General features: G+C 35.0%; 1 pseudogene across 1 annotated transcript; it reads left to right on the top strand.

Moving 5' to 3' along the window:
- Nucleotides 1-820: 820 nt before the first annotated feature.
- LOC148199948 (pentatricopeptide repeat-containing protein At3g03580-like) lies at nucleotides 821-5779 on the top strand (annotated as a pseudogene). The gene is made up of 4 exons (XR_015785692.1): nucleotides 821-1242; nucleotides 1461-1604; nucleotides 1881-1990; nucleotides 2376-5779. The product of XR_015785692.1 is annotated as a pentatricopeptide repeat-containing protein At3g03580-like (transcript).
- The last annotated feature ends 8589 nt before the right edge of the window (nucleotides 5780-14368 follow it).

The raw sequence follows: 14368 nt of genomic DNA, 5'->3' as shown, positions 1-14368 counted from the left end.
GTATTGCGATGCAGATTGGGCAGGTTCACCTCTTGATAGACGGTCTACTACAGGATAGTGTTTTTTGGGAGGAAACATTATTTCATGAAAAAGTAAGAAACAGAATGTAGTAGCTCGATCAACCGCGGAAACCGAGTATAGGACAATGACATCACTAACATGTGAACTTATATGGGTGAAACAATTCCTTCAAGAGGTTAAATTTTGTGACATCCATACTATGAAGATGGATTTCGACAATCAAGCTGCTCTCCACATTGCATCAAATCCAGTGTTTCACGAGAGGACTAAACATTTAGAAATTGATTGTCATTTTGTTCGTGAAAAGTTGTTGACCAAAGAAATATGTACTGAGTTTATTGGGTCAAACGATCAACTCGTAGATGTATTGACCAAGTCATTAAGGGGTCCTCGGATTGAGTTTATTTGTTCCAAGCTTGGTACATACAATTTGTATGCTCCAGCTTGAGGGGGAGTGTTAGGATATTTATCCTATTTTATCATCATTATAGTGTGTCAAGGGTTACCCTATTTATCATGATTATATTGTGTCTAGGATTACCCTATTTATCATGATTATATTGTGTTTAGGGTTACTCTATTTATCATGTACTTATGTATCAATTTATTCTTATAAATAGAAGATTGTGAGAGGGATCAATTAAGCCCTCTAGAATTATTTTACTATTTCAATCTTAAGTGTAACTATTCATCTTAGCTCAAATTTGAGTGTTTTTCTTTTTGACCAATTTTGAATTTTTTATTTTTGTTTTCCAATCCGTTTCCTCTAAAAGTCTGAATCTTTTGTTTGAATTCTGAACTTAAGGGTTCTCAAGGAAAATTCCTTACTGGGTATCCGTTATCTAAGTTTTATATCATAAACACAAAATCAACAACCATGTCCCTGTTCCTAAAATCTCTGCCTTTGATGACCTCCCGCACCAGACCATCTTTAGTTTTTCTATGCAGAGTTTCCAACACAGGTATATTGCCACTTTCCAGAACCAGAATAGTGGTTTCCGTTTCTGCCTCCACAACCCCTTCAACACAACCACTTCCAATGCTAAACCACCTTTGGCCCTCACTGAATCCATTGAGTGGATCAACAAGACTGCTTTATGTGGTGAATTGTCTTCAAATGATGTGGGAAAAAGGGTACAACTTTGTGGTTGGGTTGCCCTTCACAGGGTCCATGGTGGCCTCACATTTCTTAATCTCAGAGACCACAGTGGAATTGTTCAGGTATTGTTCAAGTACTTGCCTGTTTTCGAATAGTTGGTTTTCTTCATCATTTTTTCCTTGGAGTTTTATTGGCACCGGAATGTTTACTCAGCCTCATTCATTTCAAAAAAGTTTTTGTATTACCTATGCTTCTTTTGTACTTCTCTGTTATGCATTTACTACTTTACTGTTGTTTGTAATTGTACTTAGTGTTTATTCTAAATAAGCTTGAATTTCAGGTAACAACCCTTCCAGATGAATTTCCAGATGCCCATTCTGCTATCAATGACCTGAGGCTTGAGTACGTGGTTGTCATTTACGGTGTTGTCAGGTCTAGGCCAAGCGAGTCAATCAACAAGAAGATGAAAACAAGTTCCATCGAGGTACATATTATTAATAAGGGTAAATTTCATTTTGGTATTGAATTGGCAACAATTTGTTTCCTGAAGATTTTATTTTATATATGAAAGCTCTTTACTTGTTAACTTATTTATTTCTCCAAATCTTCTTCATGTTCCTTGCTTGTTATTCTGTGAATAAGTGCTTTGTACAGAAGTGATTGGTTTCTGGACTCTGAAGATCTGTTGTTTTCATTTTTGTTTGGAATGTTCTATTTATTTATATCAACCACTTTTGATTTATGTATATATGTGTATCAGGTTGCTGCTCGTAGAGTTCAAGTGCTAAACTCTGTAAATTCGAAGTTACCATTCTTGGTTACTACGGCAGATAATGCAAAAGGTTCTCTTAAAGAAGAAATCCTTTTGAGGTAACTAGCTGTCAAGTTACATGATATTCACAATTGCTTATTTGTATTTACATATGCTGGTTGGTTTCTTGTAGAGTTTGGTAATGATTAGAGTTTGGTAATGGAAAATAACTTTTATTCTTTAATTTTCTTGAGTCACATTGTTGGTGCATTTAATTTTATGGGGTTTAGGTCTTCAAGGAATTCTCGTTAGTTTTATGGTCTAAATTTACACACTAGAAAGTCATTTATTTAGTTATCAAATATTTGATTTATCTTTAGCTTTTGTAGAAAGAAATGAAAGAATTTTTTGGTTGAACCATCCAAGTTTTTTTCATTATACCTATTCATCATTGTTTCTTGTATGTCTATATGGGAGATCCATTGCTTATAAGTCTTTTTGCAGATATCGGTGTCTTGACTTGAGGCGGAAACAAATGAATTTCAACATATTGAGCATCCGCAACCATCCTAACCGGCAAGTTTCATGTTTTCATCAAAAGGGGTTTTCCATAATCACTAACTTCATTCTTGGGAAAGCACTGCACGCATTTTGTGTGAAGGGTGTCCTTCAACTGGGCACATTCCATGCAAACACCTTGATCAACATGTACTGTAAGTTTGGTTGCCTCAAACACGCGCAATACGTGTTCGATAAAATGCCTGAGACCAATGAAGCTTCTTGGAACAACATGATGTCGGGGTTTGTTCGAGTGGGGAGGTACCATGAATCAATGAGATTCTTCTGCCAGATGCTTGAGCATAGTGTCAGGCCAAATAGTTATGTGGCTGCTAGTTTGGTGACTGCTTGTGATAGGTCGGGTTGCATGGCTGAAGGGGCACTTCAGGCTCATGCCCTTGTGGTCAAATGTGGTTTGGTGAGTGACGTATTTGTTGGCACGAGTTTGCTGCACTTTTATGGTACATGTGGTCGGGTTTCTGAGGTTGACAAACTATTTCAAGAGATTGAGGAACCTAATACAGTGTCTTGGACTGCTTTGATGGTTGCTTATGCATATAATGGGTGTTTAGAGGATGTTCTGACTGTTTATCAGTGTTTGAGACACAATGGAGTGTACTGTAATGAAAATGCAATGGCTACAATTATTAGGTCTTGTGGGATGCTCGGAGATAAGAAGTTGGGTTATCAGGTGCTCGGTAGTGTGATCAAATCTGGACTGGATATTACTGTGTCTGTGGCGAACTCCCTTGTTTCTATGTTTGGTAATTTTGATAGCATAGAAGAGGCGTCTTGTGTGTTTGATGAAATGAATGAACGTGACACTATTTCATGGAATTCGATAATTACCGCAATTGTACATAATGGTCATTGCGAAGAATCTCTAGAATATTTTTCTCAGATGCGTTATACTCACATTGAAACAGATTATATTACTATCTCGGCCATGTTACCGGTGTGTGGCTCTACTCAAAATTTGAGGTGGGGAAGAGGGCTTCACGGTATAGTAGTAAAATCTGGACTGGAATCGAATATCTGTGTGTGCAATAGTCTTCTAAGTATGTATTCCCAGGCTGGAAAATCGAAGGATGCAGAGCTTGTATTTCATAGAATGGCTGAGAGGGATATAATTTCATGGAATTCCATGATGGCAAATTATGTAGAGAATGGAATGTATCCATGTGCCCTGCAACTTTTGATTGAGATGCTCCAAACAAGAAAGGAGAAGAACTATGTAACTTTCACTACTGCATTATCTGCATGTTATAATTTAGAAAAATTAAAGATGGTTCATGCCATGGTGATTCTTCTTGGTCTCCATCCCAATTTGATCATAGGTAATGCATTGGTTACCATGTATGGGAAATTTGATTCGATGGCCGAAGCACAACGGGTGTGCAAAATTATGCATGAGAAAGATGAAGTAACATGGAATGCACTAATAGGTGGACATGCAGATAACAAGGAAACTAATGCGGCAATTGAAGCCTTTAATTTATTGAGAAAAGAAGATGTACCTGTAAGCTACATTACCATTGTTAATCTTCTCAGTGCTTGTTTGTCTTGATACACGGAATGCCCATTCATGCACATATAGTAGTAGCGGGCTTTGAATTAGATACATTTGTCCAAAGCTCCCTAATTACCATGTATGCCCAATGTGGTGATCTTAATACAGGTAACTATATTTTTGATGAATTAGCTAACAAGAATTATAGTACTTGGAATGCCATTGTGTCTGCAAATGCTCATTATGGACCTGGTGAGAGGCACTAAAGCTTATAGTAAAGATGAGGAATGACGAGATTCATTTAGATCAGTTTAGCTTCTCCGTAGCTCTTGCCATTATTGGAAACTTAACTTTACTGGATGAAGGTCAGCAGCTTCATGGTTTGATCATCAAACACGGGTTTGACACCAATGATTACGTGTTAAATGCAACAATGGATATGTATGGAAAATGTGGGGAAATTGATGATGTTTTTAGGATCCTTCCCCAACCAAGAAGCAGGTCACATAGATCTTGGAACATTTTAATATCAGCATTAGCTAGGCATGGTTTTTTCCAACAGGCTAGGGAAGCCTTTCATGAGATGCTTGATCTAGGACTGAGACCAGATCATGTCACTTTTGTTTCACTTTTGTCTGCATGCAGCCATGGGGGTTTGGTGGATGAGGGCCTTGCATACTTCTCTTCAATGTCTACCGAATTCTGTGTCCGCATTGGAATAGAGCATTGTGTATGCATAATTGACCTTCTTGGGCGAGCAGGAAGGCTTGTTGAGGCTGAAAGTTTCATTAATAAGATGTCAGTTCCACCAAATGACCTTGTGTGGCGTACACTATTGGCTTCTTGTAAAATACATGGCAATTTGGAGCTTGCAAGGAAAGCTGCTCACCGCCTTTTCCAACTTGATTTATCAGATGATTCAGCCTATGTTCTTTATTCAAATGTATGTGCATCAACGAGAAGGTGGGGAGATATGGAGAATGTAAGAAAGCGAATGGAATCACACAACATAAAGAAGAAACCTGCCTGTAGTTGGATCAAGTTGAAAACCAGGTTACTACTTTCGGAATGGGGGACCAGTATCATCCACAAAATGCACAAATTTATGCAAAGTTGGAAGAACTCAAAAAGATCATTACAGAGGCTGGATATGTGCCTGATACTAGTTATTCATTGCAAGATACAGATGAAGAACAAAAGGAGCATAACCTTTGGAACCATAGTGAGAGAATTGCCCTTGCATTTGGGTTGATCAATGGTCCAGAAGGCTCACCTCTTAGAATTTTTAAGAATCTCCGTGTCTGTGGTGACTGCCACTCTGTTTTCAAGATGGTTAGTCAAACAATTGGCAGGAAAATCATATTAAGGGATGCATACCGGTTTCACCATTTCAGTAATGGCATGTGTTCCTGTTTGGACTACTGGTAAGGCATTGGATTTTTTTGGCTGAAGTAGTTGAAAGATGTTTAACTTAGAAATTAAATAGATAGATGAAAATTGGGGGATTTTCAAGTATTTGGGTTTACCCTAACGACAAAAGCTTGTGAAAATATATGGTTTGCAGTTTTCAGGAATTTATTTTACATTGTGTTGCAGCTGGGTGTATTACAAAAGAAAAAGAGCCACACGTTATACATTTTCTTTACAAAGCTTCAAGTTTTCATGTTGAAAAACGTATAGCTAGCTGCATTAAGGAATCCAGGTGTTCACTATATTGAAATGGCACAATTAGTTTTTATTCTTTGTTATTTATTTTTTCTATTTGTTCGTGTTTGAACTAATAATGTAGATTAGCCTTTTTGTCTGTTGTCCAAATTGTCGTAATTGATTCATTAGTTTACTTTGATTTGTGTGACGAAGATCACCTTAGTTTACGTTGAAACCAGAGAAAATTCCATCATTATTTTTCTCCTAAAAAAGTTACTAGTGAGAACGATTGAAAGACGAAAATGTGAATGATAATAAACTATATCCATCCAATTTTTTTTTATTTGAATAGATTTGGGAGAGAATGATTGAATGAATTTGAAGATAAATTTATTGTTTATTTAAATGAATTTTGGAAGTAAGTGAAAATAGATTTATAATTAAAAATCAATGTGTCTAAATTTTTCTTTTAAGAAACTCATAAGTTAGAGTCTGTACTTTTAAGAATAAAAATCATATGTACATTTATTTTATTTTTTTAATAATTCTAATTTAGATGACAATACATGTTAACAGTAATTAAAAAGAAATGTTAGCATAACACTTATTTGAAGAGGTGGATATAAGTATTTAACATGCTTACTAAAATAGAGTGACTTTCTAATAAAAGAAAACTTTAGAAATATCATAAATTTATCTTTGATTATTATTTCGTATAATTCTAAAATAACACCATTTTCATTTCATATTTTTCTCTCACTTTTATTTTTACCCTTTCATTTAGAATTGATTATATATCATGTTGTACCCTTTCTTATGATTGTTTCTGTTGTTAAGTTCTTCGGTTTTTTTAACCAATCTATTCTTCTTTAATATATACATAAACCCTACTTCTTTTCACATATTAATCACATTAAGCTTGATGTGACAACCCTCTATTACCATATTACATTCAACAATAAATTCTAAAGGCAATATAGTCATAAATAAATTTTTGTATTTGTAGAAAGAAAAGTATAAAGTAGTGAATGATAACATCAATGCATTGTGCATATAACCAAATTGTTATTTTTTTCTATTTGTATCACCATGTTTGGTGTTGTCCCAACTTTTCACTAACCTACAATTGTTATGATTCTACGTACAACTTTTTAGACATGTCACCTTCTACTCATTCAACATCATTATGCAAGCTTGCTCTGTGATCGCTCGGTGAAGGCTTAGGAAATGTGCAGTTCAGTCTCCTTAATACCGTTCGGTCAGGCCTTCAGAGGACCGTTTGGTTATTAGTGCTAGGTCATTCAGTGTAAGCTTTCATAGACCGTTCGGTATATGCGTCCACAGACCGTTCGGTTCTTTGATGCTCGGCCATATTGTTCAACACTGCTCATCTGGTAGCTGACCGTTTGGTGGAGGCTTCCAGCACGACTCTTAGCTCGTTTGGTGCAGACCTCAACAGACCCTTCATAACTCTGTTAATTCCTTTTTCGGTTCTGATTTGTTTGTGAGATGAAGACCTTTCGGTCTCACTCCAGAAGTACTCGATCTAGTTCCCATGTTGACGACTATTGTGCAGTATTCAACGTCATATAGGAGGAGTTGATATAATATTAAGGGCGGAGTGGTTGGCCAAGCTGGGAGAAGTAACCCTGAACTGGGGAGAATTGACGATGGTGTTCAGACAAGGGGAGAAGAAGGTGGTCATAAAAGGGGATCCCACGTTGGCTAGAAGATTGGTGGAACCCGAAGATTTGCTGAAGATGAAGGAAGTGGAGGCATGGACGTTGGTGTGGAATTTAGGGAGGATAGAAAGGAGAGAGGAAGATGATAACTGTCAGGGGTTAACAGGGAGGCAGCAGGAGGAATTTGAGCAAGTTCTGGAGCTACATTCAGAGGTCTTCCACAAACCTAAGGGATTACCTCCAAACAGAGAGATGGTGCATCAAATACCCCTCAAAGAAAGGGTTGACCCTATGAATGTGCGTCCATGTAGGTACCCACACGTGATGAAAGGCGAAATTGAAAAGCATGTGGCGGAAATGTTGAAGACGGGAATTATCAGACCTAGCATCGACCCTTATTCTAGCCTAATTATATTGGTAAAAATAAAAAAGATGGCAGCTGGCGTTTCTGTGGATTATAGTGCGTTAAACCCCCAACCCCCAACTCCAAACCCCCGACCGCCGACCCTGACCGCCGACCCTCGACCCCCGACCCCCGACCCCCGACCCCCGAACCCCCGAACCCTCGAACCCCCGAACCCCTCAACCCCTCAACCCTCAACCCTAAACCCTAAACCTTAAACCCTTAACCTAGAACCATAAACTCTAAACCCTAAACCATGCCCTTAAACAAAACACCATTAAACCCAAATCGAAAACCATAAACCCTAAACCTAAAATCCCAAACGCTACACCCTAAAGCCTACACCCTACAGTTTAAACCCTAACCACTATATCATAAATCCTAAACCCTATACCTTAAACCCTAAACCCTACATCCTAAACATTTAACCATCAACCTTAAACCCTTAACCTTGAACCCTAAACGCTGAACTTTAAATCATACACCCTGAACCATAAACCTTGAACCGTATACCCCAAACCTCAAACCCTAAACTCATGCCCTAAACCATAAACCCTAAACAATCAGCCTTAAACCATAAACCATAAACCCTAAACCCCAAACCTTAGACCCTAAACCATAAGCCATAAACCTTAAGCCCTAAACCCTTAACCTTAAACCGTAAACCCTAAACCTTAAACCCTACACCCTAAACACTTAACCATCAACCTCAAACCCTCAACCTTAAACCCTTAACTCTTAACCCTAAACCCTGAACCTTAAACTACAGACCCTGAACACTAAAACCTAAACCTAAAACCCTAAACCATATACCCTACACCATAAACCCTAACCCCTAAAGTCTAAACTCTAAACCCAAATTCCTAAATCATACACCCTAAAGCCTACACCTTAAACCCTACATCCTAAATTCTACACCCTACACCCAAACCCTCAACCTTAAACCCTTAACCCAAAACCATAAACTCTAAATCCTAAAGCATGCCCTTAAACCAAACACCATTAAACCTAAACCGAAAACCTTTAAACCTAAACCCAAAATCCTAAAGCCTAGATGAAGAAGAAGCAAAAGCAAAAACTAAGAAAAAGAGTCTAGCCTTAAAATCTGAGGTAGAAAGGAGAAAGAACAAAATAGAAGATGTGAGGACTCAAAAGATGAAGAAAATTTGAGACTCATGATAAAAAGGCTCAACAGGTTCATGAAATCAAAAGACAAAGGAAGAGTTAAATACGAAAAGAGAGAAAATCAAGGGTCTTCCTCAAACTATAGATGTTATGGCTGCGGAGAAAGGGGGCATTTAAAAGCTTATTGCCCAAATCAAAAGAAGGATGAAGAAATAAAAGAAAAGAAGTTCTTCAAGAAAAAGAAAGCCTACATCGCATGGGACGATGACAACGAAACAATTTTCGACTTGAGCAATTATGATGAAGAAGCAAACATCTGTTTAATAGCAGACGACGACAATGCTTGAAGCCAAGTAAGTACATCTAGCGATTCTGATAATTATAGTCAAATTAGTGAAGATGAATTGCATGAAACTTATGCTGCTTTAATAATAAAATCAGAAAAATTAGATAAAGCTCATAAGAAATTGAAAAAGGATTTCAAAGAATTAAAATTGAATTTTGAAAATATTTCTAAAGAAAATAAAAATTTAAAATCATATTTTAAAAATATTCTTGAAGAAAATAAAAATTTGAAAAATAAAATTTTATTTTATGAAAATGGTAAATTTACAAGTAATGATGAATGTATATATTGCATAAATATGAATAAATTACACGAAACAACTCATGCTGAAAGTAGTAAAAATAATTCAAATGTTAAAACGATTGATAAAAATGTTTCTAAATATAATTATAATTACTACGATTATGAGTATGGTAATAAAATTGAAAATGTTCCTAAATATAATTATAATGATTATAATTATAAAAATAAAATTAAGTATGTTTTAAAATATAATAAAATTATTATGATCATAATTATAAAAATAGAAATTACAGGAACCCAAATGATGTTACTTGTTTTTATTGCATGAAAAATGGTCATACATCAAATAAATGTAGAATAAAACATTATGGTGTTCCAAGTGGAATATATGCATGGATTCCAATTATAAAATAATCTATCTCTAACTTTAAAGGACCCAAATAAGTATTTTTGGGTACCAAAATATTATTTTTTCTATTTTGCAGGTTATTTCAAAATGAAGGAAGAATTTATTGGGTGTGCACCAAAACTTGGTAAAGTATGATTTGTCAAATTAAGGGGGAGTTTTTAACTTGAAAAGAAAATTTTGTTAATTTTTTTAACTACTTCTCTTTCTTCCTTAAAGAATCAGCAATTTAATTCTGTTTAAGTTACTCAATAAAGAGAAGTATTTTTTTTCTATCCTGTTTTTATTTATTTATTATGATTTCTAAATTTATTGTATTTTCTATGTTTTGAATTATGCCTCCGGTTTCCCTTTAATAAAAATTATGATAATTGTTATTTATTTGTTTATGACTTATATTCAAGGGGAGTTCTTATATTTAGGGGGAGAAATTTTTTTATATTATACATAGCATCTTTTTAATAATGATAAAAAATGGGGATAAATATGTTTAAAGGCTTAATTATATTTATTTTTTGTCTACTAATGTCTCTTCTTTAAGTTATATATGAGTTACATATCAGTACAGGTTAAAAAAGCTTTAAATTAAAATATTTTTTATCATCATCAAAAAGGGGAAGATTGTTAGCATAAAGCTAAAGAGCAAAAAATTTTGATGATGTCTCAAAGTTAAGTGTCAAGTGCTCTTATTGCAGGAAGATCTTGATGAATACTTGTTTTTATATTAAAACTTTTATAATTTAGTAGATTTATGTATAAGATGTGGTTTATATTTGATTATATGTATGGTTTATCTTAGGTTGCGTTAAAATTTATTTTGAATAAGAAAACCTCATTTTATACTCAAGATAATTGATTATCAATTTATAATAATTGATTATCAGTAATCAATTATGACTTGCCATAATTGATTATAATGAGCAATTATGAGAATTTTTAAGCAAGTTTTTTTTACCGTTGTGCATTTATTAAATGCATAATTAATTACCATAATTGGATAATTGATTATCACATCTTGAGTGAGATCTCTATCTATAAATCAGACTGAGACTCTCATTCTAAAATACAAAATACGAAATAAGTGTATTTTGAAAAATCTTATCTGCAGAATGCGATGATAAGTGTTCTAGGGTTTGTTGAACCCTTGTGTTGTGGCTTTGAGAACTTTGTGTGTTGACATAGAGCGAGAACTTTCACAAGGAGTGTGATTGAGTGTTGTTGTTGAGTAAAAAGTCTATCATCCTTCGTGAAACATTCGGAGGAGGTGTTAATCCTTTGTGAAGATTCAGAGGAGGTGTTCATCCCTTGTGGGTTATAGGGGAAGTGACTTTCATCTCTTGGGGTAACAAGAGAGGTGGTTTCTAAACTTTTACAAATTGTTTCTTTGTTATTTTAATTTGTAATTGTTTTGTGAGTAGTGAACTATTTATCTTGATTTGAGATAAGCGACTGGATGTAGGATTGGTAAGATCCGAACCAGGATAAAATCATATGTGCAAATTTCTCTCAATCTTACTCTCTTTATTTGTTATTTTTATTTGCTTAGTAAGTTTAATTTAGTAGAAATTAAAAGGCACATATTCGTATTAAAAACCCTCTAAGTTTGTTATTCCACGCTAATCATTCTGTTGCAGCCGCTATGATATCCTACACCCTTTCTAGAACCTAATAAGCCCTTAAACCCTAATCTCTAAACCCTAAATCTAAAATCCATAAACCCTCAACCTTAAACCTTAAATCTCAAACCCCAAAGCCTTAAACTTTTAAATCCTAAACATTAATCATCAACCCCAAAACCCCAAACCTTAAGACCCAAATTCCAAACCTCAAACCGTAAAACCAAAAGACCATAAACCAAAACCTCTAAAAAATCATAAACTCTTAAACCTTAAACCCCAAAACCCACCTAAAACCACCACATTACTATAATCGATTACAAAGGCATGTAATTCAAATTATAGCCAGTGGCAATCGATTACTGTTGTAATCGATTACCATTGAAGTCATGCACCGCTACACGATTTTAACATTAAGTAATCAATTACATTTGGTTGTAATCGAGCCGGACTGTTTGTTGAAGATAAAAGTATATCGAACCCATAGGAAGTTTTACCATGAGCAGATTGTATCCATTGGGCAAATATAGGTTCAATCAAAATTTGTTTCTCCGGAGTACCAAAAGCGAGCATGACATCGTTATGGACATAAAGTCCCAGAGTATGGAACCCCAGAAAGAGGCTAGCCCAACTTAAGTGGGATATGATAGCTTCTTTATGGTCTAACATTCTTGCCAAGACATTATCTTGATTCTGCTATGGATTATAAACGCAATAGCCAAATGATGGTTTGCAATATCAGTCAACCATAAACTGAGTTTGTGGATGAAATCCCCCGAGAAGTGTTAGAATAGCAGTTCCTGCTCCTTGAGGGGTACCAAATATATGATTATTGGAATCTGGGTTTTGAGCATAAAGATTCCACTGACCTGTAAAAAATGGACCTAATCCCTCGGGGTGCGGCAATATACTTAATAAATTATTCCATCGAACGTATTCCCCCCTGGACCCCGGAATAGCGACATGAACTAAATGCCCTGTCCAAGCCAAGGAACTTACTCCGAATAGTCCTGACAAATAAGAAAAATTCTCCAATAGAATTTTTATGTGAGGGGTGCACGACTTCACCTTTTTTAATGTGGCAATGCAGAAGTCGTGCACTCCGACACAACTTTTTCATTTGAAGTCGTGTGAGGACTATAAGACTTGCCCGTAATATTAATTAAAAAATTGACTAGAATGGTAATATGCACAACGTTTTTGCCCAAAAATGTAAAGAAAAACACAAAAGATGAGTTGGAAGGTTGAGAAGGGAAACAGTTAAGAATCAAGAGGTTTTCTTCCACTTATGCATTCTACATGTTTGTTATTTTTGTCTCATGTGGTTACGTTACAAGTCTATGCATATACATGGTGAAGTCTTACTTGGTAGTTGTTGCATGAGAATGGCACATGAGGATGGCGTTGTAGGTGCCGAAGAAAATTGATACAAACTAACACATTTTTTAACACTACGTGCATTGACCAAAGTGATACTAGATTACGCCTTCATGGTGATTGTTGTGGTGAGCACACTTGGGAGAATTGGGTGGAAGTTGCAAATAATCACATGATTTAGGAAGCCACCCGAAGACCAATTTAGATACGGCAGAAGAGGTTGCCTATGCCTACGACTACATCACCCGAGCCATGCAAGGTGTCAAGGCCTGCACCAACTTATGTGAGAGGAACTGCATTGATGTTTGAGAAATTAGTGGTAGAACACAAATAAAGGACACTAGACATTACTAGTATATGTTCCCCTACTTCCTCTTTGTGATGAATCAATTCAATAATCCCATCTTCTTAACCACAATTCAATATAACTTATCTCTATATATTCATGTGTATAATTTAAGCATCTTTCTATTTGAATTAGTTTTGCACTTTAGGTCTTTCTTCAAAGTCTAAGTGAGGGTGGATTTAAATAATACTGGCTAGTTGAGTTACAACATAAAGCTTCCTTAAGCCTAAAATCCAAGGTAGCATTAATATGATGATGTTCGAGGAAATATAAGTTTCTTTCAAATTGTTATAGTTTATGATTAAGTGTGTGAATAATGGAAACCATGAGGTGTTATGGTGACAATAGATTTAGTGATATTAGGAGACGAAAAGGGCAATCAACAATAATGTTTCTTCTACCTTAGAAATTGATTTGTTAGCATAATCAAAACATTACAACATATAAAAATATATTACAAATTCTAGTTGTTTCGGAAGTTAGTAATTTTTTTATTAAGTAATTTGGAATATATTTTTGAATTTGAGGTTACATCCCTAATTATACTTTAATTATACTTTAGGGAAATATATTTAACTTGTTATATTTTATTATTAATTTATAAGAGTAAAATGAGGTGCAAGAAGAAAAAGGGAGCGCATGAAGCATTGTTTGTTGGAGTGTTATTGGAGGTGTCCAACTGTCTTGGCCCATGAAGATGAAGGACGTTGATTGGAAGATGGGTCTGCATGTTGGCCCAACGAAGGTAGTGCGCTTGTTTGAAGGATTCTTGCATCCTATCAAATTTCTCACTGCACCCTATCAAAGGCTTCTGGAAAAAAAAAATCTCAATTAGAGAGGGACTGGAAGAAATTTTATAAGATTTAGGAAACAATAGCCTTGAAGGATAATGCTTTGAAAAATTGGGTTGTTGTCCCCCAAACGGCAAGCTAACTCTACTGAGGCTGGACCTAATCATAGATGGCAACGGGTCGGATATGAATAATGTCTATCCACAATCTGATCCAACAAAAAAATTCATCCGTTATCCGTATAGATATCCGTTTAAAACCCGCGAATATCCATGGATACCCACAAATATTTAAAAATATATATTTTTATAAAATATTATAATAAAAATTAAATAAAATTATAAAAAATATATAAAATATAATATATATTAAATTAAATATAAATTAAAAATTAATTTTAATTATATTTAATCTTATAAAATATAAATTAATGTTAATTTTAATTAA

Source organism: Vigna umbellata, chromosome 4 (genome assembly GCF_029865625.1).
Source record: "Vigna umbellata cultivar VRB3 chromosome 4, Vumbellata_1.0, whole genome shotgun sequence".
Classification (NCBI taxonomy): domain Eukaryota; kingdom Viridiplantae; phylum Streptophyta; class Magnoliopsida; order Fabales; family Fabaceae; genus Vigna; species Vigna umbellata.
Note: the sequence above shows the minus strand (reverse complement) of the source record. Positions and strands in the feature narration are given on the sequence as shown.